This window comes from Protopterus annectens, chromosome 3.part1, assembly GCF_019279795.1.
Source record: "Protopterus annectens isolate FY-2018-M chromosome 3.part1, PAN1.0, whole genome shotgun sequence".
NCBI classification, from domain to species: Eukaryota; Metazoa; Chordata; order Ceratodontiformes; family Protopteridae; genus Protopterus; species Protopterus annectens.
Genome location: NC_056732.1, coordinates 1029131873 through 1029154797, shown reverse-complemented (window position 1 = coordinate 1029154797; position 22925 = coordinate 1029131873). Strand labels below are relative to the sequence as shown.

At 40.0% G+C, this 22925-nt stretch overlaps 1 long non-coding RNA gene across 1 annotated transcript in view; it reads left to right on the top strand.

Moving 5' to 3' along the window:
• The first annotated feature begins 733 nt into the window (after positions 1–733).
• LOC122798870 overlaps positions 734–22925 on the top strand; it is a 206445-nt gene continuing 184253 nt past the window's right edge. Inside the window, exon 1 of the long non-coding RNA XR_006364320.1 lies at positions 734–793. This is a non-coding gene — a long non-coding RNA (uncharacterized LOC122798870). The remainder of the gene's footprint in view (positions 794–22925) is intronic.

Here is a 22925-nt window from a genome sequence, read left to right as displayed (position 1 = left end):
ATTTTTACCAGTTCCCACAAATCTTTGTATCTGTTTTCCTATCAGAAAATAAAGAAATGCTCAACTGCAAGAGAAAACCATCCCTGAATATCTGAATTTCTGTTGCACCAACTCGTGTATTGTCAAATGGCAGATTGGTTGTCAAGACCTTCTGTTACTGGAGGAAGTCTTGCTGTACCCTGTTTGCATCTTCAACTAACACCAAATCCAACCTTTTTATTTCAATTATGTCTCATTTGGGGAACATGTGTGGGATTGTTTTATCCAGGAATGCCCCCCAGGATACCTTTATTTATGCTTTCATTTCCCATTGTTCCAGAATACCTTAGAAAGCCAAGCTGTTCAAATGCGAGGCCATTCTCATAGCCTTCTGTTGACCTCTACAAGTTAAATTTTCCCCTATGTCCCCTTCTTTAGGAAAAGTCTCCATGTCTGAGGAACTTCAGAACCCTCTTATCTCATTCACCCAGATTCATACTTCCTACATCTGGCTACCTTGTTGCTCCCATTCTGAAGTGTTCAAGAGGTAATTCATACCCTAACTATGTGTTTGACATTCTCTAAAGAAATTTGTATGAAAAGATATTGCATTTTAAGATGCATCTTTTCTGTTTGTTGAGCTTAGTCACTTGGTAACTCAAAATGATGTCTTATTAATTCTAAATTGCATGCACAATTGTAGGTAACAAGCTTATATTGTTGCAGTTTGCTAAAACTTCAATTTTGTATTTCAGCTGAAATTTGTAAGCCCTGGAGAACCTTTTATCATCAAATATTTAAAGTTTGAATTAAAGTAAGTACCAAGAAAAATCAGTTGTTTTTATCAGAAATATTAAAAATGCTAATTCGTTTTGGGCACTTCGTGACTTAAGGGTAGGTAAGTAATAGTAAAACTTCTCAATTACAGTACCGAATGCATCCTGCTTTCTACTGAATTTGTGCTCAGTTATGTTAGTTGAAACAAAGTAAATATACGTTAATGCTGCTATGCAGTTTATACTTTTTTTCTTAATTTAAGTGGGTACATGTGTATATCTGTATACCCATTGAAGAACAGATTCTGAAATCGAGGTACCCTTTTAGAAAGTGTTTTTCACTGTTACCTGCTATAACACTGTTATTTTGAACATACGCAGCCTTTCTAACTGAATAGAATTGGAGGAGGAGAACAGTAACTTGACACACCCTGTGCATTGTCTCAAAAATATTCACAAATAAGATATAATTAGATTTTGTAGCATATGCTGCAAGTGAATTTCTTTGCTTTTGCAAAGCAGTAAGTGACCTACCCTACACCTATACTGACATCCAAACTTAAGAATGGACTTTGGAAGGAGACTCCTTATAAGAACCAATATTGTGAATGTAAGAATAACAGAAATGCAGTTTGATAAGTGGGGAAGGATAATAGCAAGTGTGTGGTCTGGAAACCAACTGAGGAGCAGTCTGCTGCTTTGCATAATGTTAGTCATTTACACACTGCCTCAGTGGTATATGCATTATGTTTCTGCACAAACTGACACTGGCAGCTTTCCAGAGTTCAGAATCCTCTCCTCTGACTCCCTGTGATAGGAGATTGGCTAAGTTTCTCCCATTGGGGAAGCCTATCCTCTATCACAGAAAGTCAGTTATTCTGGCTTTTACTGCCAGCTGTTGGACTGTCACAGGTGTGAATCTCCTTAGCAGCTTGCATTGATGGATTGCATCTTCCAGACTCTGGTAATATCCCTTTGGGAACTTCTTTTGATATAATTGTGATTTGATTTAATTAAAAGATGTATGATATGTATGTGTGTGTGTGTGTGTGTGTGTGTGTGTGTGTGTGTGTGTGTGTGTACGTGCGCATGTGTTGGAATGCTTTATACAGCTTTTAAGCTGTTATGAGGCTTTTCTAAATTGTTCTAGGATGTGCACTAAGATTCTTTAAGTTCTGTGTTGTCAGTTGAGCACTAGGCCTCTTTTTTGTTTATCTGTTTCATTTGGAAGTTATGACAGTAAACCATTGCATTTTTCACTTTTATATAATCTTTACTACTGATTTAACACTGCCATAGCTATTTTTTATTGTTAAGTCTTGATTTTACTGCAGGGCACTTTATTTGCATTTTCTGCAGACTTTTTTTTCATTCCTGACAAAGGAATCTCTAAGCAAATGCTTATTTATGTTTTTTTTTTTAAAAGGTTTCTATTTGATTTAAGAATTTTTTGTCACTTTGGACAAGTGAATTTTACTTGGGACTGTGACTGTGTGTGATGGCATTCATTACATTGTGCAGATTGTAGAACAAGGACTAGCATGATTGTTTCTGCTATATTTTACACAGTTTAGCCTTATTTGTTGTGTGGGAAAAAAATTACATTATTTTATTATTGCTGTCGTTAGTCATCCCTTAGTAGTGTCAGTGTATTATTCTGACCCTGCCACCCCCTCCCCCACTTTCACACGCAGTCAAATCCAGTTGCACCTAAAAATAAGAAAACTCATCAGAAACATGCCTCAGCCTACGGTTTGTAAATCTGATGTTGCCTTAAGCCAGCCTGCAGGCCCATACCTTTTACCCTGTCACTGTCTGGTGCGAGTCCGTAACATACTATGGGATAGGGGTCAGCCACATCATCGGGGACTGTTCCAGAACCAAACCCTTTAGGTGCAGGAGAGGTCCAAGCTAATAGGCCACTTGCTAGACATAATATTCTGTCCCATATATTTTATGCAGTGTAGTTCATAGTAATAAGAAAAAAATGACTGATGTGGTTTCCTTAGCTAAGAGGGTTTGTATACAGTCCACTAATCTGAGACAATGCTCTTATTCAGTATGACTATGGGACAGTCCTCTGTCGAGATCAGTGCAACACAGCAGCTTTTGATAGGTACTGTGATGCAGACAGCAAACTCCCCAAGTCTGCCCAGTCTAATTCTTGGGTTCCTATTACATTGTCAAATATTTAGGTTGTCAAACACCTAAATGTCGAACGCTCAAAACTGCGACTGGCCAACTACGCAAATTCTTTCTCAGGGGAAAAAGTTTGCTTGGCTGTCATTGGGGATTTGCCCTTTTCTCCTATGTAGAGCAATCTCGGAGTTGGTATATTTAGTTAGGGGGAGTGTGGGGGGCACAGCCCCCCCACATCTGGGGGTGTGGGGGGGGGTGAAGCCCCTCACTTGATTAGGGTTTTAAAGTATGTTTTTTGGCCAAGTGAATTTTTTCACTGGGAAAAAATTTGCATAATTGACCAGTCACAGTTTTGAGTGTTCGACATTTAGGTGTCGACGTTTAGGCATTTGACAACCTAAGTGCTCTTACTAATATAGACCCTAATTCTTCAGAAGGTGAACAGGCTCAAAAATCCAAGCAACTATTCACTTTTCTACAGATGCCAGTTAGGTTTAGAGGTGTATTTGACTGGAAGCAGTCTGGAGTTATGTCAGAGACTGGCAGAGTTTATGATCTCTTTGAGGATGAGAGTACAGATGTTTTGGCTTTTTCTTCTCTATTACCAACATTAGAAGATGTCTGTAAAACTGCAAGTAAAACCCCTTTAGCTAGTTAACTAGTGCTTAGAAAAGCTTTTGAGAACTGCAAGGTGTACTTTAATCTTGCAGCTTTGTTTGCTTTGTTTGCTTTGTTGTCAGCTGACCCAACTTTGGTGTTGGGAATTTATTTTGCAATATGCTTACAGTTTAGGTGACGTTTCTGTATCTTTGCCTACTGAACAGAAGTGTTATATGAATGAAATTGTTTCAAAACCCGAGTCACATTAGAAACCTTCTTCAAGGAGTATCTTGGAAGGCCAGCTTTAAGTAGATGTTCAGATGAACTTATAAGACTGCAAAAATCAGAGTGCGAAAGAAGAGTAGGTTGGCTGGATATGAGACTTCCCAAGAAGAGCTGTTGCAAAAGATGGTAGAGTTAGAAGACATCACATGGAGGGAAAATCTGAGATTTTCTGTTGTACAAGAGAAACTGGAAAGAACATGTAATAATTTCATGAAAGCACAAATAAGTTACTGGACTGGTGTTCAAAAAGATGATTTGTTGACTAAAAGGGCACATTGAGTGTATGCTTCCACCTTGGCCATGAGAAATCAGCCGGGATATGTATTAGTAGTGATGCAGTCATACCATCAGAAAGAGTTGATCCTTACAAAACTGTGTCAGGAGGGAAGTGTATTAAAAATTGGAGACAGCAGTGTGTTTATGGAAAATGATTATTCACAGTACACCAGGCAGAAGAGAAGCAAATTTCCCAGCAATCATAGAATGTGGAGAGTTAGGTGTGAAATTCAAGCTACTGTGTTCAGAATATTTTTCCTGGAGAATCAAAGAACAGACAGCATAAAAAAATGTCTAAAGCAGAATAGGCTGAAGAAGAAATAACCTGTCCAATAAAACATGAGCCATCAACAGAAGGGATTTCTGCATCTCACTTTTCTGACAATAAAGCTCATGTGGGGACTTTGCCAGTAAAACCTTTTCCAGTTTTACAAAGGGGAATGCTTGAGAGAGAGAAAAAGTGAAGGAGTTGAGCAGAAGAATTAGGAGTACCTTAGACCTGAATCAAAGTTTGGTGTTGAGAGATGGAGATGAACAGGAAGACCACCAACAACACTGACATTAATGAATACATGGGAGAATAAAGCAGCAGTCGCATTTGCAAAATATGGCTGTGTAAAAGTGTCTGGGAAGGACAAGACTTTTGTTGGCTTTGTTTAAACCTGTGGGTGAACACTAAAATGAAAAAAGTAACTAAAAGTTTTTGTTAGCATTTATATAAAGCATTTCACAATATAAACTGCATGTTATATATTGTAAAGCAGTTTATGTAGTCCAAAGTATTTTAAATGTGGAAGGATGTCTTCAGTGACTACTATATGTGTTAAAGATACAAAGTAGATAAGTACTTCGTAGTTGTAAGAAATGTAGGCTTTACAGTACAAGAGAAGAAAGACTGAGCAATAGCAAGTTTAATGTTAATATGCTGGGATATTGGGCTGGTGGGGTATAAAAGTGCACTGATTTATATGTAGGGTTAATATTTTATCTCATTTTTACAGTGAATGTCTAGGATGAATGTCTGGATTAATGCTCTTGGCTTTAGCTAAAACAAGTGTTTTTGTAAGCAGGTAGGCTTACAAATATGGCAGAAACTATGAAAGCCATGAAAAATGCCATTTTTACATCTTTAAAGATATTAGCTTGTTTTTTTCCCTATTAGCAAATGTTCAGTGGACGTCAAGAAGTCTGTTGTAAAGGCAGCTTTACTTTCTGTTCTGAGTGAAATTTGCAAAGTTTCAATCCTGGCTACTTTTGCATAGAGCCACTATCTACAGGTGCAAACAATTAATGTTGAGTGTTCTGTGCATTCTTTGATGTTGGAAATGCAAAATTTAAAGGTGCAATGGCAATCAGTTCAGTGTAAATATTTGAAATTATGGGAAGTGAATAAGATATGAGACTTCCTACCAGCCTTAAATGCATTTAATAGAACAGTTTACAGTTTAGTTTTACATAAAAATAGCCAGTGCACTTTTTATTTGGCTTAAAATGTAGCATTTTCTGAAAACATACACGCTGTTTTTCACATCTGGGAGAGGAATTGAGATAATATTAGAACACACCGCTGTCAGTGTAACTGGGAACACAGGCTGTAGCATGTGCTTTAGCATGGGTAACCTTAATTTAAGGGAAGGTAATGGCTGTGGATGCAGCTGTGGATTTAGGCAGTTTTTCCTATCTGGAGGATTAAACTTCATTTTTGAAGATGGTACATAGCCTTGTATGTTTTTATTTAAGTTAACAGGAGTTGGGAACTTTTGAAAATGTATTTTTGTGAAAGTTTTTGCTCGAGTAAAATGTCATAAAATGTGACATAAGTTCAAATGAAGATGAGAAGAAACAACTGTATAAAAGATCAGCCTGCCAAACATTAGTGTGTGCATGTAATACAAAAGTTGGAAATGCACATTAAAAAATATTGCCATGTAGGTCGGAGCAGTAACTTTATCATAATAGCTACTATTATCTTGGAAAGTAAATGGTCCTGCAGGTATAGAGAAAAAGGAAAGAGTATTAAATTATATTAAGAAATGCAAAGTGCAGATAGCAATATTGCAGGCAACTCACTTTGGGAGAACTAATCCGTTTTCACTGGGGTATATTACTTTATAGACAGGGACTGGAACTTAATTCACAATAGTAGGGATGGCTTTGGGGACCTAGAAGATAAAATGCAATAAAAAAAGGACGGATTTCAGAAGAAATTAATGAAACTATTTGGTACGAGTGATGTGAATTCAATAGTAAAAACTCTTGACAGAATTTACGTATTATTCCCCAAAGTACAATAACTGGGTTAGTCTAGATAGAAATTGTATTTCACAGGAACATTTTTATTTAATTGAAAGCGTTGACATGCACACAATAACTATTTTAAATCATGCACAAATTAAGCACCTATTTTTGATAATTCCAGAGCACAAAAAAATTAGCACAGTGACTTGGGCTACAGAAAGTAGAAGGGGACATTGTCAAACTTAGGGAGCCTGTAACAAGAAAAATAACCAGAGATCCTGTGGAGGTATTAGAGAGATTTATAATCTTGTGTTATGTTTTTCCTTCTAGGTCCTCCTGATAAATCCTCACTATTGCAAATAAAGTTCAATTTTCTACCTGTAAGTAATGTACCCTGCTGAAAGCTGTCAATGTCTCTCAAAATGTTCCTAAGCTCCATAGTAGTAGTTTTTGGTGGAATACAAATATCATGCCATTGTAATACTCCCTTGCTAATAGCTTGTTACTACCACAAAGCTACCATTATTTCCTTTTTCCCTCTTCTATCACTATTGGAGCCCCTCTAGCAATCACTATTACTTCCTTTTCTTATGTCCCTGATATTCTGCTTAATATCCATCCTGAAATTCTTTTGTCAAATTCACATGCTCATTTATTTTCAAATGCATTTTCTGTGATGTTTGCACTCTGCATTTCTTGATGTAATGCAGTACTCTTACCTTTTTGTTTATACCTGTAAGACTATTTAAATTCCAAGATGATATGGATAGAGTTGCCATTATGATAAAAAGCCATTGTTTTTTGAATGTGTACGTCTATCTTTCGTCTTGTAAACACACGCTGTTTGATAGGCTGATCTTTTATATGGCTGATTGTTCTCATCTCTTTTTGAACCTATGTCACATGCTTCAAGACTTCTGTTTTAATGAAAGCCCTCAAACAAAAAAACTAAATACATTTTCAAAACACCACCAGCCCATTTTAACTTAGAACAAGTACACACGACTATATACATCTTCAATAAATAGTTTGCCCTCCTATTAAGAGCAGTTACCCCAAATTGACAGCTACACCCACAATCATTATCTAACCTAAAATTAAGGTTACACATATTAAAGTGCATGTTATAGTCTGTGTTCCCACTGATTGGTGACTGTTCTCTTATTTGTACTCCCTTCCCAGGCATCCAGTTTATGAAAGAGAAATGTATGAAATCTGTACACTTTTACATTCCACCCCAGTGCCCAAGATATAAATCTTGCTTCTGTCCAAGCTGTCTTATTTCATTCTACTGTAAAGCTTGTATTTCTTACAACTAAAAAATACTTTATCTTTAGCACATAAAACAGACAGTAAAAGGGCTTCGCTCACTGTTAGAATATCCCTGATACATACTATCCAAAACTGCTTTGCTGTATTACATGCAGTTATTATAGTAATAATAGCAAAAATCATTATGCCTTAATTTTTTTTCCTTTTAGTGTCCGTATAAATATATTGACATAAAGTGGGGTATATGCCTTAGTCTATCCACAAGTTTAATGAAGTCAACAAAAGTCCAGTCATTCTCAGCCACTCTTTCTTTGCAAAGCTATATTTCACAAATGCAGCTGATGCTTTATAGTCTCACATTTATTCACTAATTTCATTGTTGCTGGTCTTCATCCTGTTCATTTCCATCTCCCAACTCCAGACTCAGGCTCAAGTCCATGGTACACCTGAATCTTCTAGTCAACTCCTCTGCTTTTTCTTTTGTCTCTCAAGTATTTTTCTTTGGAACATTGAAAAAGGTTTTATTGGCAAAGTCTATATATGTGTTTTATTGTCAGAGGAATTAATCCTGTTCTGTTTGCTAGTTCACTTTTTGTTGGAAAAACCTCTTTATATCCTCCTCAATCTGTTCGGCATCCAAATATGCCTTGACCTCTAGGAAAAAATATTCTGAAGCTAGCTTGATACAGCAGCTTGAATCTCACACCTACCTCTTGACATTCCCTGATTGCTGGCATTAATTTGCTTCTCTTCTACCTGGTGTACAGTGAATAATAATTTTCGACAAACTCCCTGCTGTCTCCAGTTTTTAAAACCTTTCACTTCTACCACATTTTTTCAGGCTCATCTCTTTCTGCTGGTATGATTGTATCTTTATTAATATAGGTCTTGGCTGTTTTTCTCACAGTCTGGTTTGGAGCAAGCACTCGTGCCCTTTCAGTTAACAAATCATGATGTCCTTCAAGGATGCATCTGCAGTCCTAACATATGGGTTGTCCTGCCTCAGGCAGCCCCCCTTCGTGGGCCATAGTCTGGTCTGGGTCTGGCTCGGCTGATGTCGTCTCACAGAAGCTGTTTGCAAGTGCCGGTCGGTCAGATCCAGAGATTGTCAGACAAAGTAAATAATTGTTTAACTTGTGGGAAACAATACCTCATAAGGATTTCCCACTACTGCCTTGCTTTTTTTAGGACCACCACACGGCGTATCAGCTTGTCTAGCCTGTTCCTTCCTTCAATCGGCGGACACTTAGGACGCCAGTCGAGTTTGCAGAGGAGTTTTGGTCCCGATTTTTGCATAAAAAATGAGACTCCAAGGACCGACATTCGCGGCCCCGCGGTTTCGCTGAAAACACGGTTTAGGCCACGAATGTCTCTGTTCGGCTGAAACCGAGCCCCGGTTCTTCCTTGCCTCACAGAGCATGGCTGAATCTGCTACTGAATTTACTGCTACAGAAGCAGGCACCCAGGATTTGTCAGACACTATTCCTTTAGACATATCTAGCTTCCATGTCTATCAAGGCTTTGCCAGGGCTAAATCAGCAAATCTTCAAAAAGGCTTTGCCTGCCAAAACTCTTTCATAGGCTCACCTCCTCTGCCAGGGCTAAATCAGCTAAATCTTCAAAGGCCTGCCTGCCAAAAACTCTCTTCACATAGGCCTACCTCTAGTTTCTAAATCAGCCTGGCTGAGGATCTCATTCTTTGATCAGAGGATCCCAGCCTTACCCAGACAGGGCCTCTCAGCCCCCCAGACAAGAGAGCCTAGGACTGAACCCCGGAACCTGTCTCTACAGATTATTCCTTGGATGACTCAGACATTTCAGACCCTCACGAAGGCCCATATTCTCCTTATGAGGATTCTGATGCAGAGAATTCCTTCTGCTTCTCCTCCTGAAGAATTTTCCTTTGGGGAAACCTTGCATGCTATGATTTTCAGATTCAAGGAAAAGGCTAAGGACCTTTTACTTACCCACAGCATAGGCCTTTAGCCATTCCGCCAGTACTAACAGTTGTTGATGATGCATATAATGATGCCTGTACTGCTCTGATTCTCTTCCTCAGACAGATATTACAGGGTCCCGGACACACACTACCATTTGTATAAGGCTCCTGTTGCAGACCCTAAAACCATTTCACAAAGAGATGGGGTAAAAGGTTTATACTTCTGCTACTCTTTCGGCAGGACCTTGAACTGTCAATTTCACATGATTCAGTACCAGGAATTTTTGTTAGTCCAGCTAAATAAAAACTGTCTTCTCCTGAACCTTTAGACCTTCAGGATTTGGTACATAACTCTCAGCAGGTCAGTAACCATTTTAAAATGTGGCTATGATGCACTGGAGGCTTCCTTTAGATCAGCTATGACTGGAACAGTGATATTCGAGGCATGCCTTAAAGAACAATCCTTACCAGACCATGTTAAGTCAAAACTCCTAGATGCTCCCATGGAGAAACAAAGTTTGTTTGGCTCCCCTGCACAGGAGGTTCTAAAGAAGGTGGAAGAAAAAGCAAAATCTGTCCAAACAGTCAAGGATTTTTACAGGTCCAACCTCAAGAGGCAGAGGTCAATCTAGGGGTGCCTACAGGGCGTCAGTGGCAACCTACCAACCAGAGAAGTACTGCCACAGAATCAACTACAACCACTTCCACAGGGCAGACACAATGAACAACTGGCATTACATTACAGGAGACAAATGGACTTTACAAACAATAGACAAGGGCTACAGGTTTCACTTCCACACTCTACCAAAAAGAGAGGAATGCCAAACCTACCACCAAGCCAAAAACAGAGACAAATCAACAACTTACTAAGGATGAGAGCTATAGAAGAGGTACCACCTATGGAACAAAGCCTTTACTCCAGGCTCCTTGTACCAAGAAAAGAAAATCAATGGAGACCTATTCTAGACTTGTCCGCACTGAACACATACCTCATTGTACCAAAATCAAAATGCTGACCATCCAGCAGCTTCTTCCCATGCTGGGCAAGGAGTCTTGGCTGGTGACTCTAGATCTCAAGGCATACCTCCAGATTGCAGAAGATACCTCAGATTTCTTGCAGGATCAGAGCATTATCAATTCTCAGCATTGCCTTTTGGCTTATCTACTGTGCCCAGAGTATTCACGAAATGCCTGGCATCAGTTTACCCATACCTGGACGACTGCCTAATACAAGCGGACAACAAGGCAAAATTAACAAAATTTTTTGGAAAATGTCACAACTGTGTTGCAAGCCTTGGGACACAGTCAACATGCAAAAGTCAAGACTAGTACCATCCCAAAGGATAACATTCTTGGGTGCAGAACTAGATACATCAACTCAGATGGCTTTTCTCACAGAAGAAAAACAAAAGCAACTACCAGTCTATTTCATGACATTAACAACACAAACTCAGCTTACTGCAAGGAAAGTCCTGCAAGCCCTGGGCTACATGGCATCCTGCATAATATTGGTTCCGCATGCCAGGCTGCATATGAGAAAGCTACAATGGTACCTAAGGAATGTATGGTCTCAACACAAGCACAGTCTTGAAGCCCAGATTCCAATAATTCCATGCCTGAAACAAGAATTCCTGTGGTGGGCTCAGGCCTGTCAGTTGAACAGAGGCTTGCTTTCCACAAACCTCATCCAAGCCAGACCATCACCACGGACGCCTCAGACCTAGGATGGGGGCACACATGGTGGACAAGTGTATACAAGGCCTATGGACCCAAGACCAGCTGAATCTACACATAAATCTAAAGGAGATGCTGGCAGTGAAACATGTGATCCAGGCATTCATACCACTCCTTCAACAGGGTCATCTGCTGATAAGGACGGGAATACCACAGTCATGTGGTACATCAACAAACAGGGAGGTACACATTCATATCTTCTATGCCGGATGGCAATGGACCTGTGGAATGTGGCCCTGAATCTCAACATTCAACTTCAGGCCAGATTTGTACCAGGAAAAGAAAATTCTCTAGCAGACACCTTAAGCAGAACTACCACGGATGCTCACGAATGGATGCTGCATCCAGATATCTTCAAAGCCATAACAAAGAAATGGGGACTACCACAGATGGACCTGTTTGCCTCCCCACACAATCACCAATTGAAGAAATTCTGCACAAGAGCATACCACCCACTTGCTTGGAGGGTGTGGACTCCTTCCTTCAGCTGGAAAAACCTGACAGCATATGCATTTCCACCTCTTCCCTTGATTTACAAAGTTCTACTGAAGATCAGAGAGGATCAGCCAAGGGTAATTCTGATAGCTCCAGACTGGCCGAGGCACATTGGGTACCAGCTGAGAAGCATGCATGTCTCGACACCACCCGCCTCTCTCTCTATCTGTCCCTTACTACTAACACAGGACGACTACAAAGATCCTACATCCAAACTTAAAACACTGCAGCTAGCTGCTTTAAAACAAAATAACCCAGGTTTATCTCAGAGGGTTAAGGACATTATCCTGGAGGCACGCAGACCCTCCACAAGGAAGACTTATTCAGCCAAGTGGAAAAGATACCTCATTTGGAGTGCAGCAAAGGGAGAAAATGACTCATTGGCAAACATAGCACACATCCTGGAATATTTAGCAGAGCTGTTCCACAATGGCCTGTCTTACTCCTCCATTAAGATTCATGCATCAGCAATTTCAGCAGAATACAACATGGATCCTCCTGTCTTCTCTCATCCTCTACTCAGGCAGTTCTTGAGAGGAATCAAAATGTAAAACCTCCAAGGAAACCACCTTTACCTACATGGGATCTCAACTTTGTGCTGGAAAAGTTAACACTTGAACCAGCAGCAACAGCAGAATTACAATAAACTGCTTTCCTGCTAGCAATTACTTCAGCAAGAAGGGTATCTGAGTTACAGGCATTAATGGCAGTACAACCCTTCCTTATCTTCCATCAGGACAGAGTCTCTGAGAAAGAAACCCCCTACCTTGCAAAAGTGGTCTCTAGAGTATCATTGAGCCAAGCGATTCATTTACCTACATTCTTCCCCAACCCACGGAACAGGGGGGAAAGACTACTACATACCTTGGATGTGCACAGACAATTACGCTACTTTCTGGACAGAAGTAAGACCAGCAGAAAAACTGACCAGCTTCTGGTAGTATATGCAACAGGAGTGCAAGGAAAAGCAATTTCAAAACAGACAATCTCAAAATGGATAGGAAATTGCATTCGATTTTGCTACTCTCTTCATGGAAAGACAACTCCTGATAATATCAGACCTCATTCCACAAGAGCTACAGCCACCACTACAGCTTTCGGCTACCAAAGACATTTTAGAAGCTGCTACTTCATACATTTGCCAAGCATTATAATCTTCCCTTATACTCTAGATGGATCTTAACTACACCATCTTTATCTTAGTGCCTCCTCCCCAGTTTGGCTATGGTATTCTACCCATAGACTGCAGATGCATCCTTGAAGGACATAGTACAGTTTTGTACCTACCATAAATGTAGATGTCCTCCTTCCCTCTGTGGTATTTCTAGGTATTTACCCTTCTTTAGCTAGCTGCGGGAATCTATTATGGTGTATTTGTTTGTATATATATATGTATATTTTTATATTGTTTGCTCTCTACTGTTTGGAATTATTTCCATTTATCCAAATTCATCTGGGGCAAGAAACACTGAGAAAATGGTGGGTGGATGATGCTTTTTTACCAAACATCAGCTGAGGCCAGACTCAGACAGGGCTGCCTGAGGCAGGACAAACCCATATGTTAGGACTGCAGATGCATACCTATCGGACATCTACATTTATGGTAGGTACAAAACTGTACTTTGTGGAATATCAATCCAGTTACTGTTTTCCAATTTCTCCGGTAAAGCAGAACATTTCAGGTTTTCTCGGCCAGCTGTGTCTTCTAACTCTACCATTTTTGAAACCTCTCTTCTTAAGAAGTCTCTTACTTAGCCTGCCTTTCATTTCATCCTCAGATTTTTGCAGTTTTATCAGTTCATGTGAATAGCTACTTAAAGCTTCTTCTATTTTTTCTAGTCTTTTATTTAAGTTGATATATTTCTTCAATGTTTCACTGTTTTAAGTCACCTGCGAGTATGTGTGATTTATTTTTGCTCTAAATTACTGAAAGACATCACTTGTACCAGCGCTGAAGCTTGAACTGCTTTTTGCTGAACTACTGCATGATTATTTCAAGCCAGTGTTTTCTATTCACTTTTTCTGACTGATTTTATTTCTGGTTCTCTAAGTTTCTTCTTTGTTGGCATAGAGTCAGTGCACTTAATTTGCCAGTAACTGAATTGTACTCAGAATGACAATTTCACTGACTGTTATTTCTCATTTATTGCTTTGACTGTGGAAGAGCTGAAATGAAGCTCTTGATCAGTGTACAACCATCTTGGAAGTTCGCTGGACGATTCTGTCCTGATTCCTTTTAGGCTCTAGTTCCATGAGGATTTGCAGCAGGTATTGAAGAAAGCAAGAAAGGTTTCTGTTTACAAGTGAATGACATTTTCTAGGTAGTGCCCAACCGATATCAGGGCTTGGCATGCTGTTTACCCAATCTAATTTTAAAATATTTGTGTTAGCTACTTGGTGGCCTATCTTGTGCATCTATCAAGGTGCATCTTGCTTCCATCTCAGCTTGTCTGCCCATGGATCCACATCTTTCATCTCTTTTTTTGTGGTCCAACAGTTTATGAAAGGAATGTTGCACTTGAGTCCCCCTTGAAGGCAAAATCTTTCTCAATAGGATCTCAAATTTGCTTGTGAAAGATGGCCCTTTTCTTTTTTTGAACCTGTCATGTGGGCTGATTTGTGTTTAATCACTTGGAAAACTGTTTTGCTCATTTCTCTGACATGTACAAGGGTAGTCTCTAAGATGCTAGCTCTCATGGTGGGACAGCCTTTTCTGATTTTCCACAAGGAACAGGATTTTATGCACTGACCCTTCTTTACTTTACAATTTATCTTGAATCAAGCCATTAATCTCTCCATTTTTTTCTGCAACCTAAAACCAAGGTATAGAAGAATGTTCATAATATTGATCACTACTTCAGTAGCCTTAGCTTTATGTGTTATATTCTGCCAAGGATATAGTAGCCAACCAATTTCCAAAGCATAAGGAGATCTCCCACATGCACAAACTGTCAGGCAGCTCGGGTTGAGCTGGCCAAAAGACAGTTTTGGGTGCAAAGCTCTTTAGAGCTTTATAGGTTCATAGCAGATTACTAGGCTAACAGCCCTAGAGCCCTTACAAGCCTAGCCATATTTATCCTGAGTTGCCCCAATTGTCAGTTGTTATGTGAACAAAGTTCATAGAGGTAAAAGTTTATCGTAATTAGTACCGACTCCATCTGTCTGTGAGGGACGTAGGCACCACCTCAGAAGTAAATTTGCAGTCACCCATAAATTGATCTAGGTTGCATTTGAAGAGGGTCAGGGAAGAGCTCTGTTTCACATGAACTGGAAGCTTGTTCCAGAGAAATGGCAGTTTTTGGGAGATGTATTTCTCTCTGGCATGATTTGTTCACATCAGAGGCTAGGTTAAGATACCTGGAGTGAGTGCCTTTGTACAATTTGATTTACAAACGTGTAGCATTTCCATCAGATTTGGGTCAGAGACTGCCCTGTAAGCCAGGCACATGTCATCCTTTAGCAGCCTGTAGAAGACTGAATACTGTGACAGGGCTTTCAATCTTTCCATGTAGGACTTGTTTTGTGTACCCTGATTTTTTCTTGGTGCGAAACCTCTGTGGTGTCTTCACTTGTTGCCGGTGTCTGATGAGCTACATGCAAAAGAGAGCATTGTTCCTGATTATTGATCTGATGAGGACCGAGTGTAATGGAATTATAGCATCCTTAGATCTAGATGTAACGCCTTTACTTATGAGATGTGCCACATAGAAGGATGTCCTTACCACTGTGAATACATGATGGTCAAAGTTAGATTGCTATCAACATGAGTACCCTGTTCACGTACTACTGGGTCTACATTTAACGGGGTGCTGTGTATATGTAATTAGGTGGGATGTCAGCTTTCCAAAGGGAATAATGCATTTTTCACATTTAGCTTTTATCCATGGCTTTGCACCAGTTGTTTGTCTGTGTTAACCCTTTCTGCTGTATATTATCATCATTAGGGGACTCTGTGATTGCTCCCAATTCGTAATCATCAGCAAACTTGCTCAGCCACAGGCCATCCAAGGTTGCCTGGACTTCTGAGAGAGAAATTCCAAACAGTAAAGGGCCCAGCACAGAACCCTATGGTACTCCATTGGGGAATGGGCTATTGCTGGAGGTGAAGTCACCCACTTTTGAAAGTATAGATTGTGACAGAGTCATGCTGATACTTGTAACTGAGTAACTTGATAGATCCTGGCAGGCAACTAACTGTAACCCGCTCCTTATCCAACCCAGTGAGGGGAACATCCATGTGTTTCACTGCAGTCTCTCCTGTGAACAAAGCATTTGGTTTTGTAGTGGTACTTCTTATGGGCTTGTTTGCTGAGACACTGGTATGTGCGTGTTGGGATTTTTTTTTTTTTGCATTGCTGTGTGTGCAGTTGGTTTCTGTTTGAGAAGCCTCTGATCTTTTATTAAGTTACTAGTGAGTACCCCCACATAGGTTGGTTTATGTGTTGTATCCATATTTAGTGTGGGAAGTGGTGTGTGTATGCTGACTAACCTGTTTTTGACATTCAGTGTGTCCTTAATGCAAGAGTCTTGCCTCCAGTTTACTGCTGCTGAAGAGTATGCTTCTCTAAGGCTTTCAAGGATCGATGGTCTGCTTGATGCTGCTGTTTGTTTTTGGACAGTTAAGTCCCCTTTTTTGGGGGAAACGCCTATTTTCTAAATATTTGTGTTTTTTCACTTTCCTCTTCAGGAAAGTTATTTTAAAGCTAGGAGTTTTGTGTTTGCCACAAGACTGTATTGTAGATTTAAATGGGAACATTTTTTTTCTCTCTCAGTTTAAAAGTTGTACAAAGTAACTGAAAAATCATATTTTCTATGAAGAAATTGTTTGGCTTTTTGGGGGCTGACAAAGTATTTGAATCCTTTTTATTGTGCTTTTTTCTGTTAAAAGACTGACTTTTAAAGACTTGTAGTTTTTACTGGCATTTGCTACTTGTATTCCCTAGATGGTTCCATTTTCACCTTGATCAGGGGTTAGCCTCATATGGGCAAGAGAGCCACTCTTACCTGTCCTGGGGGAGGTAACAGGGAAGAGCTTCCTGTTACTTCTGAATGCAGTGCCCATCACTGGGGAAGCTGCTGCTGCCATTAGTAAAAAGGTTGACCCCATTTTTTTCTGTTGAAAACAAACAGAAAACTGAGCATGCCATCTTCTCCTCCAATTTCCTCAGACAGGCGTAGTTTACAATATCTTGCTCAGGGTTTAATTCAGGCTAATGATCCTTTTTGTAAGGTGGTGTCTGGTAAGAGAAAGAGGGATACTCCTTTTCCTGAAGAAATTCAAGATTCTAAGTCTGAACAGGAGGATGAAAGGAGAGATACAGGGTTTCCTCCACAGATTTATGATTCAGACTTAGAGAGCTCAGCTCAACCTACACCCATTCCTCCTGTTCTGTCTTTAGAAAATGTTACTGCCTGCAATTTTCATGATAGACAGCCAGCTTCCCCCCCTAAAAAGGCAAATAGGATGTATACAGTTTCTCAGTCTTAAGGTTTTGTACACTATTCCCAAACCTTACCCAACAGCTGTAGCTGGATCCCACTGCTACTAAACGCAGTCCTACCCTTTCTGTTAAGGATGGGAAAATTATTGAGAAGCATGGAAAAAAGTGTATATTTTTGCAGCTTTGATTTTTTTTCAGAATTTTGAATTGTCAGGCTCATTAGTTCTGACTAATTATGATAGTATGAGGATTGTTGTATCTGCAATTTCCTCTTTTGAGGAAAGTCTGTTGTAATTTAGTTTATTCTGTTGCACAGTTCACTACACATTGTTTACAGTGTGGGTATGACACTTTTGATGCTTCTTCTAGGGCTATTGCCACTGGTACTGTTATGTGGAGGTTTGGAAGGCTACATTCTCAGAACCTCATAGATTATGATAAAAATGAGATTTGAAATTCACATTTGGATAGAGATTTAGTTTTTGGCCTGTCTGCAGAAAAATGATAAAGTATGATGAAAGGGGCAAGCTGATCCAGGGAGTCTCCTAATATTTTTCATCCCTGCATTTTCAAATTTTTTAAGGGATCCTCTAACTCCACATCCAAGTTTGGCAAAAAGCAGGATAAACAGTCTCGACAAAAAAAAACAGGGAAACAGACAAGAAATGGCTAGGGGGATCCAAAAAAGAAGCTTCTATCCTCCTAAAACCAAGGGCAGTTCAAGTCTGAATGACTGTTCTAGAGACCTTCTAATCCCCCTTCCCACCCTGGCCCTTATTTTGTTTCTGACAAATGGGTTCTGAAGATCATTCATCTGGGTTGCAGATGGCAGTGGGAGAAAATTCCTCCTTTTCTGAGGGTCATTCCGCATACTCAAGATCACTGTCTTGTTTCCACTGGTTCTTCATCATTTACTGTCCCAAGGATTGATACAATTGAGTTGCTCCTTCCTAGGTAGGAAGGGTTTTTATTGAAGGTTGTTCTTGGTGCAAAAGAAAGAAAGTGCTAGGAGACCAGTTCTAGGGCCTTCTTTGCTAAACATGTTCGTGATGGTGCCCAAGTTCAAAATGGTCACTTCACAACCTGTTACCTCTTCCCCTCCTCTCTCAACTTTCCTGGTAAAACTGGACTTAAGATGCTTATTTCTATTCATCTAGACTTGAGACATGTCTTAAGGTCTTGTGTATGTGGATCACATTATCAGTTCTCTTTATCCTTTGGACTATCCACTGCACCAAGAGTGTTCACAAAATGTCTGTCTCCATTTATAGCTCATCGCAGACTACAGGGTATCCTAATTTTTCCATATTTAGATGACTTGCTTATTTTTGCATGGTCTTTGCCAAGGTGTCAGTAAACTGTCTCTTAGGTGAGCAGTGTCTTAAGCTAGGATTCCAACAGAACATTCAAAAGTCTTTCTGGACTCTTTCACACAGGATTGTATACCTTGAATGTCAACTAGATACCTCAGGTCAGAGAGCTTTTCTTCCACAGGAAAAAATAGATTTATATCTAGATCTGTGTCTAAGATTTTCCATGCAAACTTCAGTCACTGTGAGGGAATACCTCTTGGCATCTGTGGATCTTATGGCAAAATTCCACATGAGAAAGATCCAGTGGTATCTGATGTCTATCTGTTCCCAGCACCAACACCCTTTGTCTTTACAAATCCCAGCGCTGGGGTTTTTTAGAAGAGAGATCATTTGGTGGAGAGAACAGATATTCTTACATTCAGATCTCCCCTTCTCCCACCCTGTTCCAGAGAAGTAATTCACAATAGACTCCTCGAACTTTACTTGGGGGTGCAGTCTCTGGAAAGAGAAAAGTGCATGGTGTGTGGGACTTCAAAAACAGAGGCAAGCACATACGTATCAAAAAGATGCTGCTTGTGATCAATACGCTGAACACTTTGAATCCTATTTGGTCCTCGGGAACTATTAAAATTGTTAACTGACAATAACATAGTGATGTGGTACATCAACAGGGTGGGGTATACCAGGTCTTGCCAACTATGCAGACTAGCCATGTTAGCTTGGAATATAGCTTCACAGCAAAATCTCACTGTACATGCATCCTGCGTTCTGTCAGAGCAAAAGTGTATGGTAGTCAGGGTGAGCAGGACCAGAGCAGACCCTCATAAATGAAAACTAGAATGGGGGGGTTTCCAAGATTTGAGTCACCCATGGGGAGTTCCTCAAATAGACTTTTTTGCCTTCTATCTGAACAATCAACTGGCAAGATGTAGTTTCAGAACTCCACTCGAGAAGGTCTGGAAGACCAATGGCTTGTCTTTTTTTTTTCTTTTCCTTGGACAGGAATGTTCCTGTATTCTTTTCTACCCTTTGTACTGATAGCCAGGGTACTTCAGAAGATTCAGAAGGAATCCCCCAAGATCCACTCCTGCCCTTTTTAGACCTTTACTATTATTTTATCTGCAAGTTCTCTTTAGCCTCCTTATATAGGCTATTACCTGACATTCCAGTCTTATTAACGGTAACCTCTATAGATCATCTTTCTACTTGTTTATTTCTCATTTTTCTCCTTAATCAAAAATTATGTCAATAACTGATCTTTGAATTTTTTTTCTCATTTGTTAAATTAATTGTATTGTTATAGTCTATCGCTTTTATTCATATTTGTATTATAAAATACTGAAGCTTTTTTGTCTACTGCTGTGTTAAACATTTTGTAATATTGCAGAGCTTTTCTCCCTGGGCCTCTGCTGAAAAAGGGGCGATCAGCTCAGTCGGACAAACCCAGTCAACAAATGTATAATAAATAATTGTGACTCCCTTCTGGCCCAGTCAACTATGGTTCTCCCTTTTGTAAATGACCAGGGACAATTACAACAAGCTTCCTCAAAGACTTGATCTACTCACACAAGAATAAGGGTGTTTGATACATTGCAATGTTAATCAAATCCAGTTGATTGCCTGGTTTATAGTCTTAATTCCTTTTAGGCCCCTGTTTACTGAGGACTTGCAACAGATATAAATGGAGGCAAGAAAGCCTGGTACAAGAAAATCATATATTAACAAATGGGAAGTTTTTCTAGCTGGAGCCAACAACATAACAAGCATCCATTCGGGGATAGTTGTTTGGTTTTGTATTATTTGTGAGTTGTTATCCTATGGCCCTTTTTATTCCACTATGAAGGGTTCATTTATCAGCCATTTCAGCATGTCTACCCATGGAGCCCACTCTTTCAATGCAGTTTCGTGTCAACATGTTTTTAAAAGGGGCTTTGCTCAAGAGGCTGCCAAGTTAAACATGTGGCCCCTCCTTGGGATCTTAATTTTCTGTTAGAGAGACTAACAGTTGCTCCATTTGATCCAGCTAACTTTGCTGATGTGAGGTTCTTATCATGGAAAACACTTTTACTGATTGCTCTGACCTCTGCAAGAAGAGCATCTGGATTGAAAGCCCTTATGATGAGTCAACCACATCTCATTTTCCTCAAGGATAAGGTTTCTTTGAGAACTACTCCTTATTTTCTTACAAAAGTAGTATCCAAGTTTACTTTAAGCCAAGCTACTCATCTCCCCATTTTCTTTCACAAACCTAAAAATGAGGGAGAAAGGATACTCTGTACCTTAAATGTACACCAACAACTTAGGGGCTATTTTGACAGAACTAAATCTTACAAATCTTTGGATCGATTGTTCATTTCCTTTGAAAGTAAGAAGAGATGACCTGTGTCTAGACTATTTCCAAATGGTTATATAAAGCTATTAACAAAACTATTCCTGGCAGGGTCAAGGCCCACTCTACCAGATCCTTTGCTTCATCTGTGGCTTTTTGGAAAGGGTTTGATTATAGAATTATTCTCGAAGGTGCTACTTGGTCCTCTGTGCATACTTTTACAAAGTACTATGTTTGTTTCTTTCTGTAGGTCCAGGTCAGGCATTGCTAGGGACCATTCTTCATTGCTAGACCGTTCTCCTTCCACCTCCCAAATGTAGTATGCTAGGTGATCTACTGATGTAACTAAGGGTACTGCAGCAGTAGTAAGTATTATGAACATAGTAAGTAAACTTGCCATAACAGTAGATGTTTGAATGATCAGTGCTGCAGTAGCCACTCCCTCTCTCCACCCCCCTTGTTTTTTAATTCCAGGGTGTGGATATTTATTTTTTTATTCATAGCATTCTTTTCTGGGCTCAGCCTCCCTCTCTCTATTGGCAGGAAAGCACTGAAGGACTTGTTGCCCAAGCTTGTCTTTAGTCAGCTGAGCTTGAGCTGCCTGACAGTTTAGATGCGTGGAAAGTGCCCTGAAGCTTTGGAAGGATGTAACCCATGTAGCTAAGGCTGCTCTAGCAGTGATCATTCGAGAACTACTGTTGTAGTAAGTTTACTTACACAGCTGTACTTTCTGCATACCTTGAATGTGCATGGGCAGCTCGGGTACTACCTTGCCAGAAGTAAGCCTTTCTGGAAAGCCTAACTGTTTCTTTCCTGAGGTGGGGCTAGGAATGGTCAACCTGTCTCTAAGCAAGAAAATTGCTCATTGGTTGTCCTCTGCTACTGTTTTCGTTACTCTCACCATTGTAAATCTATTCCCGGCAAGGTTAAGGCACATTCAACCAGAGTGTTATCCTCTTCAGTGGCATATTGGAAAGGCGTGGAATTTAGAAATGTTCTAATGAAGCAGCAAACCTGGTCCTCTGTTCATAACTCTACAAAGCACTATAAACTGGATTCTTTCTGAAATTCCTGGGCAGGCTTTGTAAAGACCATTCTCCAGGGGCTCCTGGATCATTATCCCACCTCCCTGCAGGTGGGGTAAGCTTTGGGAGTCTAGCCATATGTCACTGAGACAGTGTGAATGATGAGTACAGTACAGTTGCACAAGTATTACCTGTGACAATAGATGTTTGAATATCACACTGCCTCAGTGGCAGCACCCACCCATCATCCTCCTTATTTTGTGTATATTTTGACAGCTTATAACCTTGTTGTATTAGTTGACTTTGGTTATTTGTGTTTGTAGCTGTGACTTAGTTGGTTTCAGGCAATTCTCGCCTCTGGTCCTTCTTGGTTGTTCATACTTAGCACTAAAAGCCTGAATAACTGACTTTCTGTGACATGGGTTAAGCTTCCCCTAATGGGTGAGGCTTAGCAAATCCACTATCACAAAGTCAGAGGAGGGGAATTTGAGCTCTGGAAAGCTGCCAGTGAGAGTTTGTGCAGGCACAGAACTCATGTCACTGAGACGTTGTGAAATTTAAACAGCTATTGTTACAGGTAAGTAAGAATTGCACAACTCTGTACATGCTACTTCCCATTATCTTGCTGAAGTGTTTATCACTATTCCTCATAATGGAATTATACTTAAACTTGGGCAACTGAAAGTAAATTAAGGTGTTAACTTCAGTCCACAGATAACTGCATGATCATAGACAACAGATAAAAATAGGAGAATGCTTGTTTTCGCCATCTCATCAGCACTTAAATTCTTTAAGACTGTGTCATGCAGCACGTAGTGTAGCTAGGGCAGGGCAAGAGGGGCAACTACTCTGGTCAGAAAGTGTTGGGGGGTGGTGCATAATCAGCTAATCCCCATTCTGATCTCTAGTACATTATTGGGTTTTAAAACCTGGTATTGCATTTGCGGTCAAACCTGGGCAACTATATTGCTCCATGTGTGGTCTAAACTGTAGCAAACCTGCTTGCTTCAGTTTAAAAGTAAAAAAAAAAAATCACTTCAACTCTTGTGAGCAATGTAGTGCTCTGTGCAGATGGTATAAACTG